This window comes from Pseudophryne corroboree, chromosome 9, assembly GCF_028390025.1.
Source record: "Pseudophryne corroboree isolate aPseCor3 chromosome 9, aPseCor3.hap2, whole genome shotgun sequence".
NCBI lineage: Eukaryota > Metazoa > Chordata > Amphibia > Anura > Myobatrachidae > Pseudophryne > Pseudophryne corroboree.
Genome location: NC_086452.1, coordinates 476,403,832 through 476,421,645, shown reverse-complemented (window position 1 = coordinate 476,421,645; position 17,814 = coordinate 476,403,832). Strand labels below are relative to the sequence as shown.

General features: G+C 47.9%; 1 protein-coding gene across 1 annotated transcript in view; it reads left to right on the top strand.

Moving 5' to 3' along the window:
* Nucleotides 1-8,784: 8,784 nt before the first annotated feature.
* Nucleotides 8,785-17,814, top strand: part of MST1R (macrophage stimulating 1 receptor) — a 66,510-nt gene continuing 57,480 nt past the window's right edge. The window contains exon 1 of the mRNA XM_063941415.1: nucleotides 8,785-8,859. The gene's annotated coding sequence lies outside the window, so the exon portion shown is untranslated. The remainder of the gene's footprint in view (nucleotides 8,860-17,814) is intronic.

Sequence of the window (17,814 nt, the reverse complement as noted above, 5' to 3'; positions counted from 1 at the left end):
GGCTCTCCCCTGCACTGCACTACAGAAACAGGGTTAAAACAGAGAGGGGGGGCACTGATTTGGCGATATACATATATATTAAATGCTATATGGGAGGAACACTTATATAAGGGTTGTCCCTGTATAATTATAGCATTTTGGTGTGTGCTGGCAAACTCTCCCTCTGTCTCCCCAAAGGGCTAGTGGGTCCTGTCCTCTATCAGAGCATTCCCTATGTGTGTGCTGTATGTCGGTACGTGTGTGTCGACATGTATGAGGAAAATGTTGGTGAGGAGGCGGAGCAAATTGCCTGTAATGGTGATGTCACTCTCTAGGGAGTCGACACCGGAATGGATGGCTTACTTATGGAATTACGTGATAATGTCAACACGCTGCAAGTGGGTTGACGACATGAGACGGCCGGCGAACAAATTAGTACCGGTCCAGGCGTCTCAGACACCGTCAGGGGCTTGTAAAAACGCCCATTTACCTCAGTCGGTCGACATAGACCCAGACACGGACACTGATTTCAGTGTCGACGGTGAAGAAACAAACGTATTTTCCTTTAGGGCCACACGTTAAGGGCAATGAAGGAGGTGTTACATATTTCTGATACTCCAAGTACCACAAAGAAGGGTATTATGTGTGAGGTGAAAAAACTACCTGTAGTTTTTCCTGAATCAGATAAATTAAATGAAGTGTGTGATGATGCGTGGGTTTCCCCCGATAGAAAATTATTGGCGGTATACCCTTTCCCGCCAGAAGTTAAGGCGCATTGGGAAACACCCCTCAGGGTGGATAAGGCGCTCACATGCTTATCAGAAAAATATCCTAAAAAGTATACACACACATGCTGGTGTTATACTGTGACCAGCGATCGCCTCAGCCTGGATGTGCAGAGCTGAGGTGGCTTGGTCGGATTCCCTGACTAAAAATATTGATACCCTTGACAGGGACAGTATTTTATTGACTATAGAGCATTTAAAGGATGCATTTCTATATATACGAGATGCGCAGAGGGATATTTGCACTCTGGCATCAAGAGTAAATGCGATGTCCATATCTGCAAGAAGATGTTTATGGACACGACAGTGGTCAGGGGATGCAGATTCCAAACGGCACAAAGATGTATTGCCGTATAAAAGGGGAGGAGTTATTTGGGGTCGGTCCATGGGACCTGGTGGCCACGGCAACTGCTGGAAGATCCACCGTTTTTTACCCTAAGTCACATCTCTGCAGAAAAAGACACCGTCTTTTCAGCCTCAGTCTTTTCGTCCCTATAAGATATCTGCCCAGGGATAGAGGAAAGGGAAGAAGACTGCAGCAGGCAGTCCATTCCCAGTAACAGAAGCCCTCCACCGCTTCTACTAAGTTCTCAGCATGACGCTGGGACCGTACAGGACCCCTGGATCCTACAAGTAGTATCAAAGGGGCACAGATTGGAATGTCGAGGCGTTTCCCCCCTCGCAGGTTCCTGTAGTCTGCTGTACCAATGTCCCCCTCCGACAGGGAGGCAGTATTGAAAACAATTCACAAGCTGTATTCCCAGCAGGTGATAATAAAATTACCCCTCCTACAACAAGGAAAGGGGTATTGTTCCACACTATAGGGTGGTACTGAAGCCAGAAGGCTAGGTGAGACCGATTCTAAATCTGAAAAATTTGAACACTTACAAGGGTTCAAATCCAGAGGGAGTCACTCAGAGCAGTGATAGCGAACTGGGAACAAGGGGACTATATGGTGTCCCGGGACATCAGGGATGCTTACCTCCATGTCCCAAAATTTGCTTTTCTCACCAAGGGTACCTCAGGTTCGTGGTACAGAACTGTCACTATCAGTTTCAGACGATGCCGTTGGAGTGTCCAAGGCACCCCGGGTCTTTACCAAGGTAATGACCGAAATGAGGATTCGTCTTCAAAGAAAATGGACGACCTCCTGATAAGAACAAGGTCCAGAGAACAGTTGGAGGTCGGAGTAGCACTATCTCAAGTAGTTCTACGACAGCACGGGTGGATTCTAAATATTCCAAAACCGCAGTTGTTCCGACGACACGTCTGCTGGTCCTAGGGATGATTCTGGACACAGTCCAGGAAAAGGGTGTTTCTCCCAGAGGAGAAAGCCAGGGAGTTATCCGAGCTAATCGGGATCCTCCTAAAACCAGGAAAAGTGTCAGTGCATCATTGCACAAGAGTCCTGGTAAAAAATGGTGGCTTATTACGAAGCGCTTCCATTCGGCAGATTTCACGCAAGAACTCTTCAGTGGGATCTGCTGGACAAATGGTCCGGATCGCATCTTCAGATGCATCAGCGGATAACCCTATATCCAAGGACAAGGGTGTCTCTCCTGTGGTGATTACAGAGTGCTCATCTTCTAGAGGGCCGCAGATTCGGCATTCAGGATTGGATGCTGGTAACCACGGAGGCCAGCCTGAGAGGCTGGGGAGCAGTCACACAGGGAAAAAATTTCCAGGGAGTGTGATCAAGTCTGGAGAATTCTCTCCACATAAATATACTGGAGCTAAGAGCAAATTTGTAATGCTATAAGCTTAGCAAGGCCTCTGCTTCAAGGTCAGCCGGTATTGATCCAGTGGGATAACATCACGGCAGTCGCCCACGTAAACAGATAGGGCGGCACAAGAAGCAGGAGGGCAGTGGTCAAAACTGCAAGGATTTTTCGCTAGACGGAAAATCATGTGATAGCACTGTCAGCAGTGTTCATTCCGGGAGTGGACGACTGGGAAGCAGACTTCCTCAGCAGGCACGACCTCCACCCGGGAGAGTGGGAACTTCATCGGGAAGTTTTCCGCATGATTGTGAACCGTTGGGAAAGACCAAAGGTGGAAATGATGGCGTCCCGCCCGAACAAAAAACGGGACAGGTATTGCGCCAGGTCACGAGACCTTCAGGCGATAGCTGTGGACGTCCTGGTAACACCGTGGGTGTAACAGTCGGTGTATGTGTTCCCTCTTCTGCTTCTCATAACCAAGGTATTGAGAATTATAAGACGTAGAGGAGTAAGAACTATACTCGTGGCTCCGGATTGGCCAAGAGGGACTTGGTACCCGGAACTTCAAGAGATGCTCACAGAGGACTAATGGCCTCGGGAGCTAAGATGGGATTTGCTTTCAGCAAGAACCATGTCTGTTCCAAGAGGAACCGTGGCATCTGCCTCTAAGAAAGGACCTGCTCCAGCAGGGACCTTGTCTGTTCCAAGACTTACCGCGACTGCGTTTGACGGCATGGCGGTTGAACACCGGATCCTAAGGGAAAAGGCATTCCGGAAGAGGTCATACCTACCCTGGTCAAAGCCAGGAAGGAGGTGACCGCACAACGTTATCACCACATGTGGTGAAAATATGTTGCGTGGGTGAGGCCAGGAAGGCCCCACGAAAAAATTTCAACTAGGTCGATTTCTGCACTTCCTGAAAACAGGAGTGTCTATGAGCCTCAAATTGGGGTCCATTAAGGTTCAAGTTTCGGCCCTGTAGATTTTCTTCCAGAAAAAATTGGCTTCAATTCCTGAAGTCCAGACGTTTGTCAAGGGAGTATTGCATATACAGCCCCTTGTGTGCCTCCAGTGGCACCGTGGGATCTCAACGTAGTGTTGGGATTCCTCAAATCATATTGGTTTGAACCGATCAAATCTGTGGATTTGAAATATCTCACATGGAAAGGGACCATGTTGTGGCCCTGGCCTCGGCCAGGCGATTGTCAGAATTGGGGGCTTTGTCTTAAAAAAAGCTCATATTTGTTTTTCCATTCGGACAGGGCAGAACTGCGGACTCGTCCCCAGTTTCTTCCTAAGGTGGTGTCAGCGTTTCGCCTGAAACAACATATTGTGGTGCCTGCGGCTACTAGGGACTTGGAGGACTCCAAGTTGCTAGACGTTGTCGGGGCCCTAAAAATAGATATATATATATATATATATATATTTCCAGGACGGCTGGAGTCAGAAAGTCTGACTTGCTGTTTATATTGTATGCACCCCAAAAGAGGGGTGCTCCTGCTTCTAAGCAGACTATTGCTCGTTGGATTTGTAGTACAATTCAGCTTGCACAGTCTGTGGCAGGCCTGCCACAGCCAAAATCTGTCAATGCCCATTCCACAAGGAAGGTGGGCTCATCTTGGGCGGATGCCCGAGGGGGTCTCGGCTTTAAAATTTTGCCGAGCAGCTACGTGGTCAGGGGGGAACACGTTTGTAAAATTCTACAAATTTGATACCCTGGCTGAGGAGGACCTGGAGTTCTCTCATTCGGTGCTGCAGAGTCACCCGCACTCTCCCGCCCGTTTGGGAGCTTTGGTATAATCCCCATGGTCCTGACGGAGTCCCCAGCATCCACTAGGACGTTAGAGAAAATAAGATTTTACTTACCGATAAATCTATTTCTCGTAGTCCGTAGTGGATGCTGGGCGCCCATCCCAAGTGCGGATTGTCTGCATTACTTGTACATAGTTATTGTTACAAAAATCGGGTTATTATTGTTGTGAGCCATCTTTTTTAGAGGCTACTTCATTGTTATCATACTGTTAACTGGGTTCAGATCACAAGTTGTACGGTGTGATTGGTGTGGCTGGTTTGGGTCTTACCCGGGATTCAAGATCCTTCCTTATTGTGTACGCTCGTCCGGGCACAGTACCTAACTGAGGCTTGGAGGAGGGTCATGGGGGGAGGAGCCAGTACACACCATGTGATCCTAAAAGCTTGCCTTTGTGCCCTGTCTCCTGCGGAGCCGCTATTCCCCATGGTCCTGACGGAGTCCCCAGCATCCACTACGAGAAATAGATTTATCGGTAAGTAAAATCTTGTTTTTTTCAAAAGCAGTAAGATTTCTAGTTATGTCAGAGAGATTCTTGGAGGATGTTACGAAATGATGAACCTGGAGAAATTTCCAAAAATCGGGATTCGGTATATTCCAAAGAGATTGTATATCTGAAAATGAACGCACCCTGCCCGAACTCACCAGCTGACCAACTCTGAAAAGCCCCACCCCTGCCCATGAGGTGAAGGCCGTTCCATGGAGACCTGGAATAAATTCAGAGTTAGAGAGAAAAGAAGTCAAAGGTGACCATTTGGAGGATATGTGACCCCTCAAACTAAGTGTGTTCCACAATTTAAGCGTGGGGGAGACTGGGGTGGGAAACCTTCGGGAGGTTGGGAAGCCACGGCGTGATTTCTATATAGTGTGGAAGGCATCCCTCTTCCAGAAGTACCCATTGTTTACAGTCTTTTGCCCGTGTACATTCCAAAATTCTATTTAAATGTACAGCATGGGGATGTGTGGAAGCTGCTGTCCCCCCTGATGTTTTCCCCGAAATAGTGTGTCGTGTTTGAATCTAGGTGTGTTGCTGCCCCAAACAAAAGCTTGGATAAGATTCTGAATGTCTCGAAAACCATTGGGGAGGGATACGCATGGGGAGGGTTTGGAGAAAAAAACAGTATCCTAGGCAGGGCATTCATTTTGACTACATTAATTCTACCAAACCAAGATAATCGTAGTTTCCTCCACTTTTGAAAGTCTATGCGGAGCATGTTCAATAAGGGGCTAAAGTTTAGGGGAAATAATTTAGACAGATCGTTAGAAAGCATAACTCCCAAGTATTTTAACTTATGATCATGCCAAGTGAAAGGGAAGGAGTATTTCAAACCTGCGACCACAGTAGGGGAGGTAGTCAAGTTCAGTGCAATGGATTTAGAATACTTAATCTTGAAATTAGAAAGGGCTCCGAACCTATCAAAGTCCGACATCAGGTTAGGGAGTGAGGTGACCGGGTTCGAAATTAGAGCGAGTAAATCATCAGCATATAGGGCCAATTTGTATTCGTTCCCTCTCACTAGCAGACCAGAAATATTTTGATTAGCCCTTATACTTCTAGCTAAAGCTTCCATACACAAAACAAAAAGTAGTGGGGATAATGGACAGCCCTGCCTTGTGCCGTTTGAAATAGTGAAGGAGTCTGATAAGGAGCCATTCATTTTAATTCTGGCGGAAGGGGTAGCATAGAGAGACAAAATTCTATGGAGACATGCGTTGCCCAGCCCCAGATGCTTCAAAATACCAAACAAGAAATCCTAGTCCACCCTATCGAATGCTTTTTCAGCATCAGTCGATAACAGGATTGAGTGGGACGTGGATTGGTTGGCATAGTGGATCATACTAAGCATCTTAGATGTGTTATCTCTGGCCTCACGACCTAAGACAAAACCCGCCTGGTCTCCATGAATCAAATCCGGCAACAATAGCTTAAGACGATTTGCAACTAGTTTAGCAAAAAGTTTTATATCTATGTTCAGCAGCGAAATCGGCCGGTAACTAGCATCGGGACTGGGATCTTTACCCTCTTTAGGTAAAACTGTGACATGAGCTTCGAGGGATTGAGAGGAGAAATGTGACGTGTCAGAGATGGTGTCAGGGGCGGATCCAGAAGAAAATTATAGGGGGGGCACCATGGAAGGGGAAGTACATTTGCGTGCGGCTTCGGTGCATGTGAGGTGGCGCTTCTTATACAATGCCCACAGTTGTAGCGCTCATTATGCAATGTCCACTGTACTGGTAGTGCCCCTTATATAGACCCCATAGTAGTGGTGCCCCTTATGCAATGCCCCTATTGCCCCCAGTAGTAATGTTGCCTGTAGTAATGCCCGCAGTCATATAGTGAGTGTGGCCAATTAAAATGAGACGTGATACACAGACATATGCCCCCAATAGTGCAGTGCCAAATCCACAATTGCCCCCACAGTGCCAGATCCAGAATTGCCCCCACAGTGGCAGATCCACAATTTCCCCCACAGTGCCAGATCCACAAATGCCCCCACAGTGCCAGATCCAAAAATGCCCCCACAGTGCCAGATCCAAAAATGCCCCCACAGTGCCAGATCCAAAAATGCCCCCACAGTGCCAGATCCAAAAATGCCCCTACAGTGCCAGATCCAAAAATGCCCCCACAGTGTCAGGTATACAAATGCCCCCACAGTGCCAGATCCAAAAATGCCCCCACAGTGTCAGGTATACAAATGCCCCCACAGTGCCAGGTAAACAATTGCCCTAACAGTGCCAGGTAAACAATTGCCCCCACAGTGCCAGGTATACAATTGCCCTCACAGTGCCAGGTATACAAATGCCCCCACAGCAGGTATACAAATGCCCCCACAGCAGGTATACAAATGCCCCCACAGCAGGTATACAAATGCCCCCACAGCAGTTCTGCAGCTGCTTACCGCTGCTGCTGCTGCTTCTCTGCCCGGCTGGCTCTGAGGGTGTCAGTAGGAGAGCGCAGCTATGTCTGGCGGCGTGTAGGACTTCAAACTAGCCGCCAGTTCGTGAGCCAATCAGAGCTCGCGGACCGGCGGCTCCTGATTGGCTGCCGGTCCGCGAGCTCTGATTGGCTCACGAACCGGCGGCTGGTTTGAAGTCCGCAACACGCCGACAGATAGCCGCGCTCTCCTCCTGACAGCTGAGACACGCTGCCGCCGGACTGAGCGGCAGCGTGTCTCAGTGATACAAGCGAGGGGGGGACAGATGGGGCCACAAATGACAGGGGGGGCACGGGCCCGAGTGCCCCCCCCCCTGGATCCGCCACTGGATGGTGTTGAAGGCTCTCATAAGGAGAGGGGTCAACTTCTCTTTGAGAGCTTTATAGTAGGCAGTAGTAAACCCATCAAGGCCCGGGCTTTTACCATTGGGCAAAGAATCAATGGCTTTCATGACTTCCTCAGTGGAGAAAGGGGCATCTAAGCCGTCTGCATCTTCTTTGGACAATGTCGGGAAATTTAGGGATCTCAGATAAGCAGATATACCTGCTTGATGGGATAGTTTATCCGCCCGCCCAGTCGGCCCAGAAAGATTATATAAAGTGGAATAATAATCCTGAAAGGCTTTAGCAATTTTAACAGTCTCGTGTTGGGGCTGGCCCACATCGTCCTTAATTGAATGAATAAAGGTAAGTGTGCGTTGCTCGCGAAGAGCCTTAGCCAACAGTTTCCCGGGTTTGTTGCCCCATTGGTAATATCTGCTTCGGCACTTCCGATAAGAAAACTTAACCCTGTCAGAGAGTAATTTATTTAAATCGGCCCGAGCGGCCTCAAGATCAGAATAGTGTTGGGGGGGTTTATGTAGGGGTTCTAGGGATTTTATATTCGATAATAAGTCATCCATCAGTTTTTCCCTCTGTTTTTTACGAACTGAGCCCAACTGGATACAGACCCCTCTTAGGACGCATTTATGTGCCTCCCACACAGAGATTTTAGAAATATCCTCCGTGTCGTTAGTACTAATGTAGGAATCTAAGGCCGAGTCAAGTTGTGAGTGACAAATCACGTCTTGCAATAAAGTATAATTAAAGCGCCATGACCATTGACGTAGTGTACCAGATGGTAGACATATTGTAAGATTAACCGGAGCATGGTCAGACCAAACAATTTGCCCTATTGAAGAGTCAGAAATCAAATGTAAATGTCGATGACTTAGAAATAGATAGTCGATTCTGGAATATGTCTGATGGGGATGTGAATAAAAAGAAAAATCTACCTCAGAAGGGTGTGTCAATCTCCATGAGTCAATCAGCTGGTGGTCAAGCAGGGCACGTCTCACTCTCCTATACTCCTTCTCCGGCCGAAAGGCAATCTTCTTAGAGGTATCATGAAGGGGGTTGAGAGTCCAGTTTAAATCACCCCCCATCACCACCACCAGGGCCGGCGCTACCATTAGGCAGCTTTAGGCAGCTGCCTATGAGCGCCGGCCACTGGGGGGCGGCACCGCACACTGCCGATGAAAGAATTACTTCTTTATTATTCCCTTAACTCACCCGAGCCCCTCCTCTTCCATAATAGACGAGGAGCAGAGATGCCGCAGGCCCTCAACTGCTATCAGCCGACTTCTGTGGGTAAGTCTAGCTGGGTACCGTATGTTAGACACCCACCACCCCCTACGCAATTGCAGACTCCCGCAGTTTACGCCCCCGCCGTGAGCGCAGACTCTCGCCGCCAGCGTGTTACTCCGAGCCACTGAGCCACACCATGACAGACTCCAGCGTGTTATTAACACCCCCCCCCCGCTCCAGCGTGTTATTAACTACCCCCCCCCCTCCAGCGTGTAATTAACTCCCTCCCCTCCAGCGTGTAATTAACTACCCCCCCTCCAGCGTGTAATTAACTCCCCCCCTCCAGCGTGTAATTAACCCCCCCCCCCCTCCAGCGTGTAATTAACTCCCCCCCAGCGTGTAATTAACTACCCCCCCCCCCCCCCGCTCCAGCGTGTAATTAACTACCCCCCCCCCCCCGCTCCAGCGTGTAATTAACTCCCCCCTCCAGCGTGTAATTAACTCCCCCCCAGCATGTAATCAACCACCCCCCCCCCCCCCCGCTCCAGCGTGCAATTTACTCCCCCCCCCCCGCTCCAGCGTGCAATTTACTCCCCCCCCCCCCCGCTCCAGCGTGTAATTTACTCCCCCCCCGCTCCAGTGTGCTATTAACTGTTCCTTCCCAATGTCCTCCCTAATTGCTTTACACCTGTTTGTTCAATTATTTTCCATCATACAGGATTAATCCTGTTCAAGTTATATAGGGAGAACACGAAGCAAGGGGAGAAGGTTCTCATCTGTTACTTTATTGTTACTTTCTAAATCTTTTCTGTGAATGTTGGATAGCAGTGAATAACACTGTATCAATACATCTTATTTGTTTATACCACGTATTGATTTGACCATACATAGACTGTGGAAAGGGGGTGATATCTTTATCCTATTGCCACTCAATTATCTCTGTGCCTCTGTTCAAATACCCACTATTATACAGGATAAATTCTCTTTATATTAGGTACAGAGTAGATCGTTTGTGGCCCACAGTAAGGGGATAACATCCTTACTTGTCATTTCATTGTTGCCCTTATGAATTTTTGAGGGCAGGAAAAGAGCAAGATATCATCTTATTCTCCCTGCTTGCATTATGTATTGATCTGATTATATACAGATAGGGGAAAGGGGGTGAGATTCTTACCGGCCATATTGTTATTTATTTTCCGTGAAATTTGTACAGTATAAAAAGAACATCACGTGCAGACTGTCATTTGTGTTTCTCCTTCTCACTCAGGAGTGTACCGCATAGGAGACAGGAATGCAATCTAACCCTTTGCGCTACCTGATATCAGACATCAAAGGGTAGTTGCCTCAGTCTCATTGCTTGATACCTCGTCTCTATCTTTCTCCTGGCTAGGTTGGGGGAACCCATCCTCTCTCATTCCTCGTTCTATACCACTTAGGCAAGATGGGAGAACAGCAGAAGGGGGGTTACACCTGCATCCTAGCCACCATTATTCCCTGCTATACTTTTTAATTAGGATCATGTTAAAATAATTACAACTCTTTATTAGTGACTAAAAGAGGTTGGGAACCCAGAAATTGGGCACTTAAACTGTACCCTAGATAAGAGTATCTACTATTTAAGAGCTATACTTGTATCTATTGCTATTTTGATATAACATTCATCGTTTGGTTAGGAGGAATGTGTACATAAGGCATATATTGCTATTTTGAGGCACTGGTGCCTCATACCTCCATTGCGTGATTTAAATTAATTTAATTTGTTTTGGATGTAATTATATTTACTACATGACTACCGGATATAGATGTTTTCTGCTCATTTAGGAGAAAGCAGCATCTAAGGCACAAGTGCCTCATACCTCCTTTTAGGGGATTTTACCAAAACTAACAATCTATATTTTTGAACTCGTGACCTACGATTCAAACATTTTGCCCTGGGACATCAGATATGGGCTACAATATCAACAAGATGATGGTCACTTTAGAATAGAATAATTTCTTTTTCTAAGGGATCACGCATTCCATATATAGGGGGGTGATTGCGCTGACGGACCCTAACATATTCCTGAATAGTTAAAATCAGGTAACACTATAACTACTATTATTACATATTTTCACATATGATCACAATTCTTTCTTTTTAAATATACATGTGTTATGTTAACTGAAAATTGTTTTTTAAGGCATACCTAATAAAAATTAACATTTTATCTAAGATAATTAGACATTGTCAATCAATTTCTGCTTCAGATAAGAGTGCTCCCTACCAGGGGTGTCTTGTTTCTTGCAGTACATTTTGTATAACTTATTCCCAAAACAACACAGATGTGTGCTTTGGAACACTCATCTGTGTTGTTTTGCGAAAAATGCTGCTTGGAGCAGTTTAACCGTGCGGGTGTTATAACTTCTAACATGGCTACACCTGAATACAAAGGCTCTTAGAGGAAATCATGGTCCCATAAAATATGAACTATGCATCTATAAGTTATATGTAAAGTTAAATTGTTGCTGGAGTAAAAGGAGTTTCATTTATTGGTAAGTTCCAGATCCTCCTTGAAACCTGAACTTATAATGAAAATTCTATAGTATTGTATTGAATAACTTATTCCTATTGTGGCATTTATGTATTATTAGAGATACATGGGCACTGTTATTTAGGTTATTTGCCTGGAACCCATTTGATCTTTTTTTTTTTTTTTTTTATCTTGCTGTATTTCATCCAATATTAATTTTAGATAATGGTTTTTAAGTATTACATCTTATACTCAGTTCCGGCGCCACCCCCACCATGAGTGCAGACTCCAGCACATTACAATCCCCCCCCCCCCCTTCAAGATTGCAGGCTCTCCTATGTTAACAGACCCCCCCTCCCCCCAGATTGCAGGCTATGATTTGCAGCATATTGGCGGATCAGAGTGGCATATTGATAATTTACTTGTGTGCATAAATAAATTAGACTGCATACATCATATATATATATATATATATATATCTGGAGCCGCATGTCCGGTGCCTGTCTGCCCCTCACCCCCCCCATTCCCACCCCCTCCTGCGGTGCTCATTCCCTCCTTCCTTCAACCCAATGACTAGAAAGAAGATCCACTCCCTCAGCCTTGCGGGGAGCTGTTGGACTCCGAGGAGGAGGCCACGACTGCACACAGGGTGGCAAGGGCTTTGTCAAACACCAGATGATCTGCCACCCCCCCTCCCAGCCAGCCCTGACAGGCACCAGCGACAGGTAGTCCAAGCCTGGCAATCTCTACCCCGTGCACGAGTGCATTTTAAAGGGCAATATCCGCCCGCTTTCCACCCTCACCAGAGCCACAGCATCAACCAGAAGGACAACCACAGTCAGTGCCTCGCACCTCAGCTGGCTGTCATTCATGTGACCGGCAGGAGATTTGCAGCAACAGCGCCTCTCTAGTGCCTGAGAGGTGTCAGCTGGCTGTAGATGGCCAAAATAGCATGGCAAAACATTAATGTGCGTGTGTGTATATATATATATATATATATATATATATATATATTTATTGTAAGTGACACTTATAAGATGCCGACTTCGCACTCTTTTTACCTGAGGGTCTGGGTATGGGGGAGGGGAGTCAGCTGAAGATTTGCCTAGGGTGCTGAGAAGCCTTGCACCGGCCCTGACCACCACCCCATCAAAGAGAGGCTCAGCAGCTTCCAAAACTGAAGACAGAAAGGTAGGCTGCTTAGTGTTGGGAGCGTAAACATTTAAAAAGGAAAAACATTGGTGTGGCCGGAGAGACTAGCCAGCCACACGTGTAATGGCGTCTGCGGCACTGAAGGGGTTAACCCTCGTGCCCAGCGCCATGTTTCGGACTGTTTAAAAGTTTGTTGAATCATGTGTTTTACTTTTAACATGTCATATGTAGTGCTCTGTGCACTATTGCAGGAATGCATGTTTAACTGTATCTATTTTATATTCAAGACAGGCTTGGTGTATATTTAAAGGAAAAATGCAGTTACTATAGATGTCTGAATACGCATCTCTTATCCTCTGGAAATAGGAAGTGGCATGCTAATGGCCCTGTTCTATCAGAGAGGTGTGAAGGACAATACCTTTTGATGTGTAAGTTCCTTAGGAGAGATGCTAATCATTGGGTTTATGGGCTTGGATTTGATATACGATCCCTGAATGGAAGATAAAGGAAGGAAGACTGTTTGTTTGTATTGTAGCCATTCCTGTTGTAATCTTAAACACTGGGATTGCCTGGAGATGTGAATGACCAGAAACATCTGTATTTTGAAGATATGTGATAAATTTATCAATAGTGAATGTTAATCTGATACCAAACGTTGTCTGGGTGACAGGAAGGAGGATATTGTTTTATTGCACTTATATCCTTGTAAAATGTAATTTATTGGTATTTTGTGAAATAACCTGATTGGTTGGAGAAGACAGGGAGGGCTTACCCCCCTGTGGTACTGTGTGGAAAACTGACATAAAAAGGAGACCTGCGTGCCTCCAGAGTGGTAGTTGTAACATCTTCTTCTGCTGAAAACATCTTGATTGTATGCTGTTGCCCCTAGCAATAGGGAGGAGCCTTTTTAAAGGTTATTTGAGCAATAAACATCTTTGCCTCAAGACTGCTTCATCTTGTGACCTACAGGGTTAGGCCAAACCTAGCCCCGTTCTCCGGCTGTCCAGGGAAGCACCTGACGTCTCCAAGCTCCGCCTTCCGCCAGCTACCGGTAGAGGCCTAGCAAGTGGCTAGAGGGGATTCGTCAACACCACACAGCTGTGGTAAGGCAGTGCGTCGGCACATACAGAGCAGAACCATGGTTCCAAACGCCACGGCAGGTTAGGAGTTTGGTGGTGGCAGCAAGAACCCGCCCACAGCGCAGTGGGTGGAGTCAGTAACAGGCGGTTACTGACGGTAAGCGGGAATCCCCTATGTGGTCAGGCCTCGTGCGGCTTGACCTTCCATTCTGTGCGCAGTCAACGGGACGCGGCAAGCGGCGAGTGCTTCCGTACGGTACCGTCCTGTCACAGAAATTGGTGGCATAGTGGTGGGATAATCCCAGGCGGCTTTTCATCACCTGATTGGAGAAGCCGAGTTACTCAGGAGAGGAGTAACTGCAGCGCAGGAGAACGCACAAGATGGCGGAATTCAGCGGAATGTCCAAGGAGGATCTGGAGATCGTATGCCAGGGGAAGGGTGTGGATATCCCTTCCAACGCGTCCAGAAGCGTCATGAAGGCGGCGCTCAGGAGCGTGGAGGAGTCTCATCGGGCGGAGGTGGAAAGCACTGACGGCGTCAGCATCGCAGAGGACGGCCCAACAGTGGACCTTCGTAAGGAACCGGTGAGAACCACAAGCCCCGCCCTCTCTCACAGCAGCAATGTTTCCCAGCAATCCCTAGCAGGGCCAGGATCCCAAAGTCCCAGGGGGGGCGACCCGGATACCCTAGCAGATCGGCTAGCGGAATTGGGGGAAAGGGCAACGGAGCAAGAGCGCTTGATCATCATCCAGATGTGGCGTGATGAGCGGGCACCACAGGCCGTGGTACCCCGGGAGCCGTTGTCAGCTGTTGTACACAGATCAGGACGTATTCAGTTTGCCAAGTTTGCAGACAGTGATGGGGACATTGATGGACATTTACAAGTTTTTGAAAGGACTTGCAAACTACACGATCTACCCAAGTCAGAGTGGGTGAGACACCTTGTGCCCACTCTGCATGGAGAGGCCTTGGAGGCCTATCGAGGAGTGGCGACGGAGGACTGTGGGAACTACGACGAAGTCGAGAAGGCCCTCCTCCAGCGATTCTTCATCACTCCCGAGTCTTACAGGAAGAAATTCAGAGACTTGCCCAAGAATCCTAGCAGCACCCATGAGCAGTTCGCCACCCAGCTGCGGCAGTACGTGGTGAAGTGGGTGAAGGATTCGGAAGCCACTACATGGGACGCGGCAAGCGGCGAGTGCTTCCGTACAGTACCGTCCTGTCACAATTGGCCATGAATATCACACTTAACCAGCAACCCCCTACCTTCAATCAACCTGTGGAAGGAAACATTAAGGATGGGCAGGTGGCGGGCCAATAGAATGGCTACACCTAACATCTTTCCGGAAGGATTGTTAGCCATGAAAACATGGGGGTAGTAGTGACATTTAAGCGACGGGACGTTGCCAATCTTAAAGTGTGTTTCTTGGAGAAGGGCAACATCCACTTTCTCGTCTCTAAGCCATTTGAGGAATATTCAGGCCTTTTACATTAAGGGTAGTTACACGTAAATCATCCGGACCCATTATAACTGAAGCATCAACAAATTGGCAATAGACATCTCTACCACAGGAATATAGAGGGGAGAAAGAAGGACACTAAGAAAAGACGATAGCTTGGAAAGGAAATCAGCAAAAGTAGAAGAAGAAATTGCAATGTGGAAAGATACAGTGCAAAATAAATCAATAGTAAACCTCGTTAACAGCAATATGAGAAAAAGAACTGCTGCAAAGGGGATGGAAGCGGAACCCTGTCGTCTCCCAACCCAAGGAGATAGGGGATGCAGCATAGCGGGGGGCCAAGGACGGCGACTACCCATGGTACAAAATTTACTCAGTACGAAAAAATGTACCTAGGAATAATAATGAATACTATATGAATTACATGAAAGAGAGATCTAAGTATTGTGTGGAAACGTAATCATAAGCAAACAGGGTGCGACCTAAATACGTTTCAACCACAACACAACAATTATAGCAAAAAACCACCTATCTGAAGGAACCGTAACAAAACAGATCACATATTTTAGAAGCATGGATTAGCACATAAAGAAAGAGCCACATATGCATCCGTAGACACAGGCACTAACACACACTAACACACCAAAACTGGCAAAAGGTCCCAATCATGGGGGCTCCGAAGATTGTGAGCTTGTAGGAGGAGTCCCCGGCACACGCGGGGATCGCACTTGTTGCCACATGTCATCTGGTGGGGTCACGGCTGGTATAATAGGCTCTCCAAACGGTTTGGAGAGCACCGCCACCTTACCATTATGGGAAACCTGGAGAAAGGGAAGCCCCATCTATATTTCAGTTCGAGTTTCCGAAGGGAGTCAGTAAGGGGTTTCAAGGCTCTGCGTTGTTGCAGGGTCGACCATGCCAGGTCAGGGAATAACTGAACCTTGTCGCCTTGGAAATCAATATTATCCAATTGACGGGCCTTTCTTAGTATCTCTTCCTTTTGAGCATAATAGTGGAACCTACAGATCACATCTCTTGGCCTGTCCGATGGCAAGCCTCGAGGCCGGAGAGCACGGTGGGCTCTATCGAACATAATGTCCCCATTCGGATCCAAGTCAATAAGCTCTCCAAATATCGTTGTTAGTGCGTTCGTCAGATCAGCCTGTTGGATACTTTCCGGGAGTCCCCTGACTCTGATATTGTTCCGCCTCCCACGGTTGTCCATATCTTCAACACAGGATTTAAGAAAGGCAATATCACTCCTCTGATGAGAAATCACCTCTTGGAAATTAAAGTAGCAAAGCTAGACGTCTCATGTCGTTCCAGGATGTCGACACGGGTCGCGATTTGAGACATGTCTTGTTGCAGTGCAGTCACCTCTCGTTTGATGTTAGACAGTAAGCGAGTCTCTAACGCTGAGAAATCTTGCTTCGTGGGAAGTGACTTGACATGGGAAAGAATCTCGCTAATCTCTGCTGTCAAAGAGGCGGACAATGGAGGTTGCGGAGTCTGAGGAGCCGACATGTCTTCCACCGGAGTACAAAGAATTGGGGAGTCAGGGACAGCTAGAGTGGTGGCCGGGCCTGTTATAGGTGTAGTCAAGAACTGACGTAGATCTGACGAATGACGGGCCGCAGATTTTGGAGTCACGTCTGGCTTGGTCTTGGCCTTATTTTTCTTCGTGCCTCTCACCATGAGATCGGTTTATAAAGAAAGGTGATATAGTGTGTCACTCTCACAAATTTCCCAGGTAACATAAGAATACGCGGATCGTCGCCGTGCAGTAGCCCCTCACGTGGCTTTAAGGAAACATCAGGCCAGCAGCATCATTGTTTAGGCAACAACCGGAGGTCTTCACATAATTATATGCGGAGCTGCGGTCTGTGTCTGCAGCAAACTTCAGGAAAAAGGTGCCGTATATGTCGACAAAATGGCCGACTCCAGCCGGAGGCAGTCGTAGATATTGTGTGGCAAGGGAATAGTTATAGCAAAGGCCGGCTAGGGGCCAATCCCCGCTCCCAGCCGGTCAAATCACGGTGTTTCAGGTCGTCCGGCCACCAGTAAGTGGCCCGGGAGTCAGGGAGGTAACTAGTGCTCCAGGAGCCGGCATGCATATTTCAGCCCCACAAATGCGCTCTGTACAAGGGAGCCCGTGAACCTTGTTGTGCTGCGGAGGTTGGTTACTGTATGGGGGCTCTAGGACATGTGGGGGACAAAGAAGAGGTGCCTTACCGGGGTGGGCACTCTAAATGAGCGGTGCTGACTCACTTTTTTCCCGCCCAGGAGCGCAGCTCCGTGATGATCACCTGTCCTGTCCCCGGAGACCCGCAGGCAGCGTGTCTTGAAGCGCAGAGCGGGGGTAGGAGCTCCGCGCCCGGAGCAAGGCCTCCTTCCAGAATGGCCGCCGGGCGGCACTCAGCTCCGTCCGGTCTCCAATGGCTCCGGCTAGCCTAGGGTCAGTGCGGCTGCAGGTCTCAAGAGGCCGCCTCACGTAGCGCCCATCAGTCGCTCCGTCACCGGGAGGCAGAAGGGGATTCCGCAGCTCAGCTCCGACGTTCCCGGAAGGCCGCAATCCGCAGGAGCTCCAAAAGGTGCTCCTCGATTCCGCGGCACTTGCAGGTGCACACTAGGGGAGTCAAGGGGAACCTGGGATCCACACAATAGGAAGCAGGGGCAGAAAGAGGCAATAAAGCAGGGTTTTAAGGCTTCCAGAAGAAGGAGCCCATGCAATGTGCTTCTGCTGCCTTCAGTAGCCATGCCACGCCCCCTTACAGAGATTTCTATTGTGAGGCACCAAAAATAAAGAATAAACACAG